Source organism: Pinus tabuliformis, chromosome 9 (assembly GCF_031772625.1).
Source record: "Pinus tabuliformis cultivar Carrire ecotype Pingquan chromosome 9, CPIR1, whole genome shotgun sequence".
NCBI classification, from domain to species: domain Eukaryota; kingdom Viridiplantae; phylum Streptophyta; class Pinopsida; order Pinales; family Pinaceae; genus Pinus; species Pinus tabuliformis.
The window spans coordinates 1,843,832,045-1,843,845,124 of NC_142307.1; the positions used below are offsets into that span (position 1 = coordinate 1,843,832,045).

Below are 13,080 nucleotides of genomic sequence, written 5' to 3' on the forward strand. Positions count from 1 at the left end.
CATTCAAAACCCAAGTATGAATAATTTGTTTCAAATAAATAGTAAGATGGTTTGGGAAATAATTTGTTTCCAAGACTAAGACTATGACTAAGTATATTGGCTCGCAGTGAGGTTAGATTAATGTAAGGAATCACTATAATTATATATTATATATTCCACGGTTAATTGGTTCCCTAACTCGATATACATGGCTTTGCTGCATCTGCTTCTTCTAGGATTGGCTTTGGTTCTGGCAATTCAAGTGGCTCCCGGTAGGCTAGTATATGCTCTTGATGTATGTGACTGTGTTCGATACGTCACGTCACTCATTATATTTTCTTCCTTTTCCTCATTGGCGGCTTCACAGTTGCGTCACTCGTTATATATTGGCGGCTTTACACAGTTGCGTCACTCGATTCCGACCGACTTGACTATTCATCGTCCACACGTGTTTCTGATTTACAGTCTCCTCTGCTCTCCTGGAGTATGAATGTCAAAACCCATTCATCCACAATCACGTTTCTGATTTAGAATGTTCAAAACCCATTCATCCACAATCACGTTTCTGATTTACAGTCTCCTCTCCTCTGCTCTGCTGGAGTATGTATGAAAATTCAAAACCCATATGGTTGGTTGGTGTTGACTCAAGATATTCAAAGCAAGCAAGATGAGTCATCATATTAGATTATGGTATTAGACTATAAAAGCCGTGGTATTGGACTAATTGGTCTCTTGATGCATTATATAATAATCATATTTATTTCATATCAAAGTGTAAAAAATAGCTGCTATAGATTTAGAGATTCTTATAGCTATTCGACCAGACCAACAAAGTAAAGTAGAGTAAAGTAAATATTGAGATTTGTTGTCCAGGGTTTGTAACAAACTAGGCTTAACCTCCTCATAGCATAGCAGAGCAGAGCAGAGATGGGGGGCGTTGATTTTGAAGGTTTCAGGAAGTTGCAGAGGGCAGATGGCTTCGCTTCGATCCTTGCTATCGGCACTGCCAATCCACCCAATGCTGTGGATCAGAGCACATATCCAGATTACTACTTTCGAATCACCGGTAACGAGCATAACACAGAGCTCAAGGATAAGTTCAAGCGAATATGTAAGTTTCAGTTTCTTTTCTTCATTCAGGCGCGATTCAGTTTCAGTTTCTTTTCTTCATTCAGGCGCGATTCAGTTTCAGTTTCTAAGGCGCGATTCAGTTTCTATTATTATTATGTCCAGCCAGCCAGCTAGTCAAACAAGCTAGAGATTCCGAAATCTGCAGTGCTTACTTTTCAAATTTAGTGGCTGTAACGTTTTTATTATGTTACCCGAATAATGAATTAAATTACAATATAGGAATGGTTTATCAAATTCAGTGACAGTAACGTTTTTTTATATAACTAAATTTCAATATGGTAATCGTTTATCAAATTTAGTAACTCTTTTTTCATATAACTAAACTTTTTTATATTAGATTTTATACTAAAACTTTTATTTATTTAATTAAAAATATGTTTTCAGATGTTTATGTTAATCATTTTGAGAGAAATTGTATAAAATCTTTATTATTCAAATGAGAGAGACATCAAAATTGGTAGCAATTTTTTTTTTTTTAATGAATTAAAGTTATCTTTTTCTTTTCTCTTTCTCTTTCTCTTTGTTATATATATATATATATATATACATGACTCTGTGGGAAAAAGAGGTTCATGTGATGAATCATGAATCATCCAAGATTTTGGATACAAAAATGATGTTAGTTTTTCTAATCATCATACATATGGCTCCATGCAGGTGAAAGGTCGGCAATAAACAAAGATACATGTACTGACGGAGGAGATTCTCAAGAAGAATCCCGATGTGTGCGCGTTTGTGGAGGTGCCATCATTGGACGCACGGCAGGCGATGTTGGCTATGGAGGTGCCCCGACTGGCAAAAGAGGCTGCTGAAAAGGCCATTCACGAGTGGGGGCAGTCCAAGTCTGGATCACTCATCTCATATTTTGCAGCACAACGACTCCGGATCTACCCGGAGCAGACTTTGAGGTAGCCAAGTTGCTCGGGCTGCACCCGAGTGTGAAGAGAGTGGGCGTGTTCCAACATGGCTGCTTCGCGGAGGCACCGTTCTTCGACTGGCGAAAGACCTTGCCGAAAACAATCGAGGAGCTCGGGTGCTGGTCATCTGCAGTGAAACCACCGCCGTTACCTTCCGTGGACCCTCCGAGACTCACCTGGACAGCCTGGTGGGGCAAGCTCTGTTCGGCGACGGTGGTCTGCCCTCATCGTGGAGCTGATCCCATCCCTCAAGTGGAGAAGGCATGTTTCGAAATCGTTCGGACATCCCAGACAGTTGTTCCCAACAGCGACGGAGCCATCGGTGGGAAGGTGAGAGAAGTCGGACTTACCTTCCAACTCAAAGGGGCGGTTCCGGATCTTATCTCTGCCAACATTGAAAACTGTCTCGTGGAGGCGTTCAGTCAATTCAAAATATGCGACTGGAACAAGTTGTTCTGGGTTGTTCATCCCGGAGGACGTGCCATCCTTGATCGGGTGGAGGCCAAGCTCAATCTGGATCCCACAAAACTGATACCCACCAGGCACGTTATGAGCGAGTACGGAAACATGTCCAGTGCGTGCGTCCACTTCATATTGGATGAGACGAGGAAAGCGTCTCTACGAAACGGTTGTTCAACCACAGGAGAGGGATTGGAAATGGGAGTCCTGTTTGGATTCGGGCCGGGCCTCACCATCGAAACAGTGGTTCTCAAGAGCGTTCCCCTTCAATAAAAATTTAACAACTAAACTTTCAGACATAGTCGTTTAGAATAAATAAATGTGAGCAGTTTCTGCAACTATCCATTTTTACTCTTTACTCCAAGAGAATAAAAGATAGAGTGTTTCTAATAATAGTTTCAAATTCCAACAAGTGCATGCATGAGTTTCACTGTATCTTTGTTAATAAAAAATTATAGTTTTAAATTCAAATTCCAAGAGATATAATTTTAAATTCAAATTCCCAAAATACATCTCTATAAATGTGAACAATCACTCAATGAATCCCTTTTCATAAATAAAATAAAAATATTCTGAAACGTACAACATAACTTTTTTACATTCCTCCGTTTGCTATAGTTCCAATTTTTAGGTGAAATAATATTTGAAGTAAATAGTCGACACCTTAACCTTAATTAGTACATAGGTCCACTGCTTTTCCCTCGGTCCCATAACTAAACATCTCTTAGCTCGATTGGGACCACCTCTACCTCTAATTGAGACCCACTTGATGCCGGAGAATCTGATTTACAGTCTCTTGAACTACGTCATACCACCGTTTTCGCTTGCCGGTCGCGTCGCGATTCAATTTCATAGTGCAGGCCTTGGAAATTGGTAGCAATTTATTTATTTTTTATTTTTAATATTAAAATGAATTAAAGTTATTTAATGAGAGACATCAATTATCAAAGTCATACCGTTTTCGCTCGCGGGTCGCAATTTGACAATGACACTGCATGCCTTCAAAAATTAAATTATCCATTCGCATTTCTCCAAACCATCCGTGGATTTAAAAATAAAAATTTAGATGATTAGATTATTTTCAAAAACTTATTATTGATATATATTTTCCAAATAGATATATTTAATTATAATAATAGAATTGAATTATTTTACTAATTAAGTTACTTAATTAGTAAATTATATATTAATTTTAACAAATAAGTTATAATGTAAATAGGTTTAATGGTTAACCAAACGTATTTTTCTTATTTTTAATACATAGATATCATTATTATTTTAATATATGTAATTATAATTTCAAATTAATAAATTAATTTATATGTAATTATAATTTCAAATTAATAAATTAATTTATTACATAACAATTAAGTAAATTAGTAAAATAATTCAATTCTATTATTATAACTAACTATTTGGAAAATATATATCAATAATAAATATAGTTATATAATATCAATAATCCCACACTACTTTTAGTTTCTCTTTCTATAATCATAATATTAATGAATATGTTTGATAATAAACATATTAACACTAGCCTTGAATCCCACACTACCTTTAGTCTCTTTTTGTATAATCATAATATTCATAATCATTTTATAGTATTAATGAATATGTTTTATAATAAACATATTAACACCAACTTTGAATCACACACTACCTTTAGTCTCTGGTCTCTGTTTTTGGTGACATAAGTCCCTCTTTCATTAATAATTATGAATATCCTAAGGCTTTTGCACATATTTCGTATTCTCCCTTCCATACTTTGAATCCCTCAATAGAATATTAAAAATACTAAGTAGGTTTATTTATATAAATTTATTTTCATATATAATTACTTTTATGAATTAAAATGTATTATTTATTTTATTGAATTGATTTAAAAGAATAATAAAATTTAAGAAATTGTAAGATAACTTAAAAACAATAAAGATAAATTCATAAAAATAGATAATAAGATTATTGTTTTATTGTGTTTTTTTAAAACAAGGAATTTCTTTATCATAATTTATTTTTCAAATTAGTAATGAAGACAATTATTATAGGCTACTATTACTGAATGCACATCAAATCATCACCATTATTCACGAAAAACAATGGCACTTAGAATAACTTATTAGTAGTCCATAAAAGGGTTGGCTCTAGCATTTGTCCCAATGTTTTTGATTTCAAAAAGTAAAAGTAATTTATATTCTCTTAAAATCCTACATTTTGATTTACAACAATTCTATTGTTAAATAAGCTTATTAGAGGTACAAACCTCTTAAGAAAAATATTTAGCTATCAAATTGCAAAAGAATCAAACTGTATTACCTAATTTCGTTATTTCTTGCCCCAATTTGATAACTACCCAAAATAAAAGATGAGTGAATGTAACAAATTATTTTGAATGTACGAGCATAACTTTTTACTTTTTACGGTCTTCGGTTTGCTATAGTTCCAAATTTTAAGTGAAAATTCTGATTTTTAGTTAATAAAATTCGTAACTACCCAAAATAAAAGATGAGTGAATGTAACAAAAATATTTTGAAACGCACCGGCATTACTTTTTACGTCTTCTGTAAAGATAAGTGAATGCAAAAAAATATTTTGAAACGCACTCGCATTACTTTTTACGTCTCCTATTTGCTATAATTCCAAATAAATAAAAAATGAGTGAATGTAAAAAAATATTTTAAACGTAACAGCATAAATTTTTAATAAAATTCAAAATTTGAATATGTTTAGTCATTTTACACTCTGACTAAATTGTCCATGGCTTAGATCGGGAGACCTTAAGCGCGATCTCTGTCCAGAAACTCCAAATTTTACAAGAGGAGGGAGGACGTCATAGTTGAAAACCCCCGCATATGATAGTAAGGCTGTGAAGGGCCTATAGGAACTGTTCAATTGGATCACTCGCAAGGACGACGCTACTGGCGAACCGCTCGTAGTCAGAAAGCTTGGCAAGCATAAGGCAAGGACTAGGCGTGAGATGAGGCTTACCGCGTAGATAGGGGAATATGAAATTGACCAAGTTACCTTAGATCTGGGGTCCAATGCGAATGTTTTTCCAAAGCAAACATGGGAAAGAATGGGGAGACCTATGCTCTAGTGGTCTCCTATCCAATTAAGGATGGCGAATAAACAGAAAATCTTCCCGATGGGGAGGCTGCAAGGGTGAAAATTGACATCGAAGGCGAGAGTGCACTGGCAGATTTTGAGGAAATAGAGATTGTGGATGATAGAAATCCCTATCCTGCGTTCCTTTGAATCGATTAGGGCACTGACATGAATGGGGTAATCAAACTGAAGAAGAGAAATATGATATTTGAAAAGAAGTCACTCTGCGTAGTGGTGTCGTTGGATCCTACAAAAGGACCGCGCTATATAGAACTAGTCGATGATTATGAAAATGATGACGATTTGGACCATATTTACTAGATAACGATGCAAGACCAGGATTGTATAAATCTAACAGCAGATGGGCGTATTGCATGGCACTGTGAGAGCTCCTGCACATCAGATTCAGACGAAGAATTAGAGCACTGGTAGAACCGACTGCATGAAGTATCTACGCTTCATTGTAATATGATGACCAAGTCATTGCGTTGCGTGTCATTAGAAGTAAGGAATCTGCCTCACTATGACGGGAGAACTGATGGTGATCGCCTTTTGGATGCATTTGATAGAGAAGTGTTGGAGAAGCATCACTTCCAGGCCTTGGATTGGGCACTGTGCGCTATGCCCACAAGATGGTGGGGTACGCATAAGGATAATTTTGGTGATTGGCACAACTATAGGAGGATGATAAGAATACGTTTTGGACAGCCAAAATTGTCGATGACAAACAAGTATGATGGAAGGGATGATTCGCGTGATCACTTGGCCAAATGGACTAAGGCTTATGGAGTGGAGCCCTAGCCTAAATGGGTGCATCTGTTTTGTCATACCAATGAATTAGTACTTGGAAACAGAGCTCCGCCATGGCACTAAAGAATGGGATATCTTGCGCTAGGGGTTTATAATGATGTTCAACTTTGAGGATGGTTTTTACTATATTGACACGGCTCTACAAGAGGTCAAATCAGCGATCTTTAGGATACCGCAGGATCCTTTGGACTTGATTCAACCTGATTGGACTACCCAGTTGAACAATGTGCTGGAATGCTATAACGTGACCACTAAAGAAGAAGATGAGGATCCTAGAAATATTAATATTTCGAAAAATGAGGGTCACCGTGAGGTTGAAGGTCCACAGATAGAGGATCCAGACATAACCACGCCACTGAAAATTAGGCAGGTCAACATTGGCACAAAGGCGGAGCTGAAATTTGCAAAGATTGGGGACTATTGGGATGATGCGATAGTAGACAAGGTCGTTGAGCTCCTCCGCCAATATCAAGATTTGTTCCCCACGAAGTTTTCTTATCTGAAGGGAATAATAGGAGACTTGGGTGTCATGAAGATCACCCTGAAATTGGACGCAAAACCTGTAAAACAAAGACCTTATGACCTCAATCCGAAGTATAAGGAAAGGGTCCACGTTGAGTTAGATAAGATGCTCACGGCAAGAATTATTGAACCAGTGGAAGAATCTGATTGGGTAATCCTGATTGTGGTTCAGGAAAAGAAACAGAAAGAAGAAATAAGGATATGCGTGGATCTCTGGAAATTGAATGACTCTTGTGTGCATTATCCTTTCCTGACCTCGTTCACTGATGAGGTCCTAAATAATGTAGGCAGCCAAGAAGCATACTCTTTCACTAATGGGTTCTCTGGGTACCATCAAATCAAAATCACGCCTGAAGATAGAAGCAAGATGACCTTCGTGACTGAATGGGGATGTTTTCAGTACACCGTAATGCCTTTTAAGCTGAAGAATGTGCCAACAATAGTTTCGTGCATAGTCGTTGAGGAATTCAAAGACTTCATTTATAAATCTATACTTCTTTGTTTCTCTATCTCACCTCCCTCCAAACACACATGTTCTCTCCCTCCATATCTATCTATCTCTCTCTTCTTCCCTCTCTTCACCTTCCATCTATATCTCTATATCCATTTGCCTCTCTGTTTTATCTCTATATCACCTCAAAACATACACACTCTTTCTCCTTATCTATCTATCTCTTCCTCCCTCTCCATCATAAACTCTCTTCCCCTTTTCCCCCTATCTCCCCCCTTCTATCTCTCTTCCCTCTTGCTCTCTTCCCTCCCTCTCTTGCCATCTCCCTTATCACTCCCTCTCTCTCTCTCCACCTTTCTCTCTTTGTGTCTTTATTCTTACCTCCCTCTCTCTCTTCCTCCCTCTCTCCTTCTCTCTCTCACATCCTCACTCTCTTCCTTCCTTTATCTCCCTTTCTCTCCCACCTCTCTCTCTCTCTCTCTCTCTCTTTTCCCTCCAATTCTATCAATATCTTCCTCCCTCTCTCCTTCTCTCTCATTCTTCCCCCCATTTTATCCATCTATACTTCTTTGTATCTCTATCTAAATAAAAAACATACACACCCTCTCTCTACTTTCTTGTTGGCTTGATGGGGCCTGACCCAAGTTCGGAGTCATTTAGCAAACAAATCCCTACACTACTGGCCCTTTCGGAGTTATTTAGCCAAACAAATCCCTACGCAGAATGGATATGAAACTTCTCTTTATTAATGCTCCAACTGTTACAGACTCAAATCGCCCTGCGCACTCAGTTGGAGGGGTCCGCGCACTCAGCTGCGGACTACTAGGCCTTTGCGCACTTAGCTGCAGAGCATTCTCCTACTCTACAACCCAAAACTAAACTTTACACTTCAAATATGATTCAACTCTTCATCCTTATCATTATTACTCCATGATATATTGATCTACTTAGAGCCTTACTCTATTTATACAATCCCATGGTCCGTAGACCATGGGTAGATATCTACAGCTGACATTACGTTACAAAATTGAGGGTGGACAACCTTATGACTCCTTTACAAACTATGCACTCCATGCCCAAAAAATGCAGAGTATTTACATCAGGTTACAACTTTTGACCAAAATCTAGGCTCTAAGCCCCAAAACTTCCCTTGGGGGATCTCACACCCAACAAGCCCCCAACACAAACATCCTGACTTGCCCTCGAGTCACTCTGTCGGTGCGGAGATCTTTGTGCGAAGGCCTCCCAACTCTACTTGGATCACTACAAGATCGACAGCGCACTGAGCAGTTTCCTGCTGCACTTCCTGGATGCGTTGTTCAGAGACCGCTATGGCTAAACTGCCTCCCTAAACCTCTTCTTGTGTCTCTTGCATCTGCGTGAGCTTTTCTTCAATAGAGGCTATAATGATATATGCCTCATCAATCCACGACTGTAAGCACGGCTTCAAAATTGTTTCCTTATGTCGAGCAACATCCACCTGCTCCTTGAGCACTTTTGCCTGCTGCATCTGCACGAGCCTCTATGTAAGGGAAACCATCTGCGTGGTCCCTTTTACTTCATCGTACTTATGTTGTAGCTCGCGCGCCTCTATTTCTAGGTGTTATATGTTCGAGTCCTCCTGTAGAGTAGTGATAACCTCGAACGACTCCTCAAACAGCTTTGTGCAGTCTTCCACTGCATTGTTGACCTTCACTATTACTGTTGTAATCACGTTGGCGCACTGTTCCTTAACCTATGGTGGAGTTGAAGGCTGCGCCTTCAATTGCAGTTCGGTTATCTGGAGGTTCAATTTGATTTGAACCCTAGCCATCTCCTCCTTTGCCTCACGCAGCCCTGCTGCTAGCTTCCGGACGCGCGCCTCCACTGGTTCTTCTACTTGGATGGCCATCTCCAAGACCATTTGGCAAGCTTCCTTGACCACCTATACAAACTGTCTGTTCTGCACCACTACCTCGTCATGCTTCAGGTTCAATTGCTAAATGTTAATTTGCTACTCGCTCATGACTTGGAGCATGTGACCCTCCCTGGCTTGCAGTTTTGCAGTAACTCTGTCCTGCAAAACACAAAGTGTCTCCCAAGGGAGCGCAGCCATATTTAGCCTGATTCCTTTCAACCTGCTGACCATAGGCCTGTCGGCCTCATTTTCTGTAACGAGTGCTCCCTCTGGCAGCGCTATATTGTTGGTCATTCGTGCGCGCAACATTTCCTCAATCGCAAACGTGCCTACTGCGAGGCTGGTTGACACAATGCCAGCCTGTTGAGTGCACACCTCCAACTCGTATATCTGTGCTCAGATAGCCCCTAACACCACCTAGTGTTCCACGTCGAACTGTTGGAGGGTCTCCGCGATGACGTCCCTCACTGTCTCCCCAATGTGATGCGATTCCCCCTCAATGAGGGTGATTGAGTTGAAAGAAGTCTTGGAAGCCTTCGACTTCTTCCACAACCCTACCTACTCCCTTGGGCATTGTTTTTTCAGCTGTGTGGATGATATCTGTGGGTTCGTGCCTCCTTGCTCTGTATCTATTTCATTTTCGGGTGAAGGCGACTTGTCTCCCTCGCTCTCTTTCTCAGTTGCCTTCTGTTGTTCTTCCGCCTCCTTCACAGTGTCTCGCGTTTCCTGGGCCTTCGATGTTGCTGCTTCATTCCTACGCTTCTCTGCCAAATGCCCCATCTGTAGTTTCGCCTCATCCTTTTTCCTCTGCATGACAAACTTCTCCATTTCCACCGTGGAGCTGGCTGGAGCGCGCCACTCTAGCGGCCACGACTCAAGGACGACGAATATGACATCGTCCATCTCCACATAAGGGAGCTTGTGCCAAGTCTTCATGGGGTCCTTCCTCGCCCTGATGTACACATGGTGGAAATCTGCCTTGAACTCCGTAAAGCTTTGCAGACTGTTATAGACCGTGGGTGATAACTGCAGCTTATGATTAATCCCCATTCTGATGTTCATCTCCATGAGCACCCAGAATATCTTACTGTCCCTAATTCTCTGCACATCTCTAGTTTCCCACAGCGAAGTGTACTTCGCTACCTCCATAAGGTCTTGTGCAATCGTCAGGAACTGGTTGTCCTCGGGAAATTCCCATGCCACTAGCATGATGGACAACAGAAACCATGCATACTAAAAAGTCTTCCCCTGCTCCTCTGCCTTGCAGCAGTTCTCAAGGAACTCTCTGCACAAGTAGTCTTCCTGGTTAGACTGGACGCCTTCTGCACATTTCCTGACAAGTGCAACCACCGACGTGGGCACCTCATCCGCGCGACACTTCTGCATAAACTTTCCGGCAAATATTTGCATCGTGACTTTGACCGCAGCGTTGTTGATGTTTGCTGGGTCCTCCCCTTTGCAAGGGAGTCAGGCAATTCTGTGAATTAAGTGGTTCGTGATGGGGATGGGCTCCTCCAGCCATAAGCACCCATCATGCACCAGGCAGAGCAGCTGTCTGATGAAAAAAATAGTCACTGGGGCGCGATGGTAATGCAACACCCAGAGTAGGTTTAACAATCCTGCCTTTTCTACACCTTTCAACCACTTATGCGGCTCCAACTCTATAACTCCCGTTGGCGCATCTTCTTCTAGCGCATCAGCTGCGCGGTTGCCAAATGTGGGAACTTCTAGTGGTCCGCGAGATCCCAGTCTTCAAATTTTAGTACAAGCACTCGCCCCAAGTGCACTCCTTCAAAAATGATGTCGCCAGGGAGCATCAGAGTCTGCAGAGAGCTTTTGCTCTCATCTATGTCTTTGGGCACCCTTGCTTTTCCCTTTCGCGGAGGAACATATGCGGGCAACCTAGTCAGAGGGTCCGCACCCTGGGTTTCCACCTCCATTTCTACATCCTCCTCTTCCTCTTCCAGGATTTCTTCAAATTCTTCCTCCTCATCGACCTCCAAATTGATTGCCTTCCCCTTTTCTTCCATGGTAAGCCTAGTCCTTAACGGATTCCTAGGGGACACGTGCACTGGTACCATAGCCTACTTCTCTTTCTTGGGTCTTGGTTTACGCGGCGATTTAGGCATTTCTGCAACTATCCTGGCACTTCCTGGGACTTCTACTCCGTAATGGCCTGTGTGGCTTCCTCAATGGTCATTGCTCTGGTATCCATGGTTTCCTCAGATTCTACCATAATGCTATTCCACAATTCTCTCAATGGCTCAGGTAAGTGCTCAAACAATGTCTTTGCCTTCAAAAGATCGAACAAGTCTAGGTTCATGAGTGTTTGGGCGCGCAACAACTCAGTTCTCAAACTTCCAAGTGTCATTTGTTGGACACCCCTTTGTAATTTATAGTGCCTTTTGAATTTGAATTCGACGTTCTCCCAACATTAAATCCATTAATGCTCGCTTGGCAGCAGATTTTCAAAAATCTAGCCCATAGATTTTGCCTTAAATGTCGTTGCACACTCCATTTGGTCTCAAACCAAGCATCACATTGTGAATAATGATTATAACGGTCACTTTATAGCCGACCCACACGGCAGTGCATCTACCCTCGTGTTGTCGCGGATCCTGTGACACTTCGCTACTGTGCGCAGACCTGACATCGTGCAGCTCCTGGGCAGAGTAGTTTATAGTCCCTCACCTCGTTTCAGCTACCTGGAGCACTAAGACTATGCTTCTGTTGGCTAGTCAGATGGTCGGGCCACCTGTGTGCGCCTTCAAATGACTGCCATTGACTTTTCCTGAGAATAATTATCCATTTAACTTTACCAACTGCATCGTGCCACCATCTCTGATTGTAGAAATTCCCACTGTAGATCACCTGGTAATGCAATGTACTAAAGCAAAACACTTGATCTACTTCTACAAACAATTTAGCGGAAGCTGAATCGAACATGAGCAACATCAAGCATGGATGGATATAACTGAGAATGAGAAGTAATCAACCATAACACAGAAGATATATCACTGGGGAAAGCACCAGCCTAAAACCCCAACTCTGTATTATCATGCAAGTGGAAATCTTGTTCAAGTTACAAAAATAATCAGCACTCAAGCTATCCCGCTCTCTTTGCAATCAAACAATACAACTCACAGACTCAATAGACATAGAATATATCTTCCTCAAGCCCTCCAAGCCTCCTATTTCCTTGCGCAGTTTTGATTAGGGTCCAATGATATCACATGTGTGAATTGGCCTCATCACACTCACTGTAACCTCAGGTCCAACTGCACAATCCATAAGGAATAATATTCCTTCTGCATGCAAGGAATATTCACAAAGGAATATCCAAGCAACTGATAGTACACTGTCCCTCCATCTAATCTCAATTGGGTCTCTGACTGAACTGACATGCATGAGTTATCCATGAGTGAATACTCAGTTATCTGAATTACAGTGGTTACATGCATGCAAGCATTAACTAACTGAACTCTCATTAATTTAACAAACTATTAAATTAATCTAACTGGACTTGACTCAGTTAAACTAAGTCAACCAATTACAACTCATCCTTATCTCTTTAGCTGAAGCTTAAATTCCTCAATTAATGGATAAACTCTTTCATGTCGTCACATAGACTTCAAGTTTGATTTTCCTTAACTAATTAACTCAAGATGAATTAATTAATTAATTTCCAAACTGTTGTTGATATCAAATTAGAATTTTACTTCCTATGTTTAATCTAGCGATTGACTAAAATAAGAAGGGATCCCGAAATGCTATTTTTAGAAAAGATATTTTTAGCACTTTCACTTTTC

General features: G+C 40.5%; 1 pseudogene; it reads left to right on the forward strand.

Annotated features, from left to right (window-relative positions):
• The first annotated feature begins 906 nt into the window (after positions 1-906).
• Positions 907-2,808, forward strand: LOC149156195 (pinosylvin synthase pseudogene; annotated as a pseudogene).
• The last annotated feature ends 10,272 nt before the right edge of the window (positions 2,809-13,080 follow it).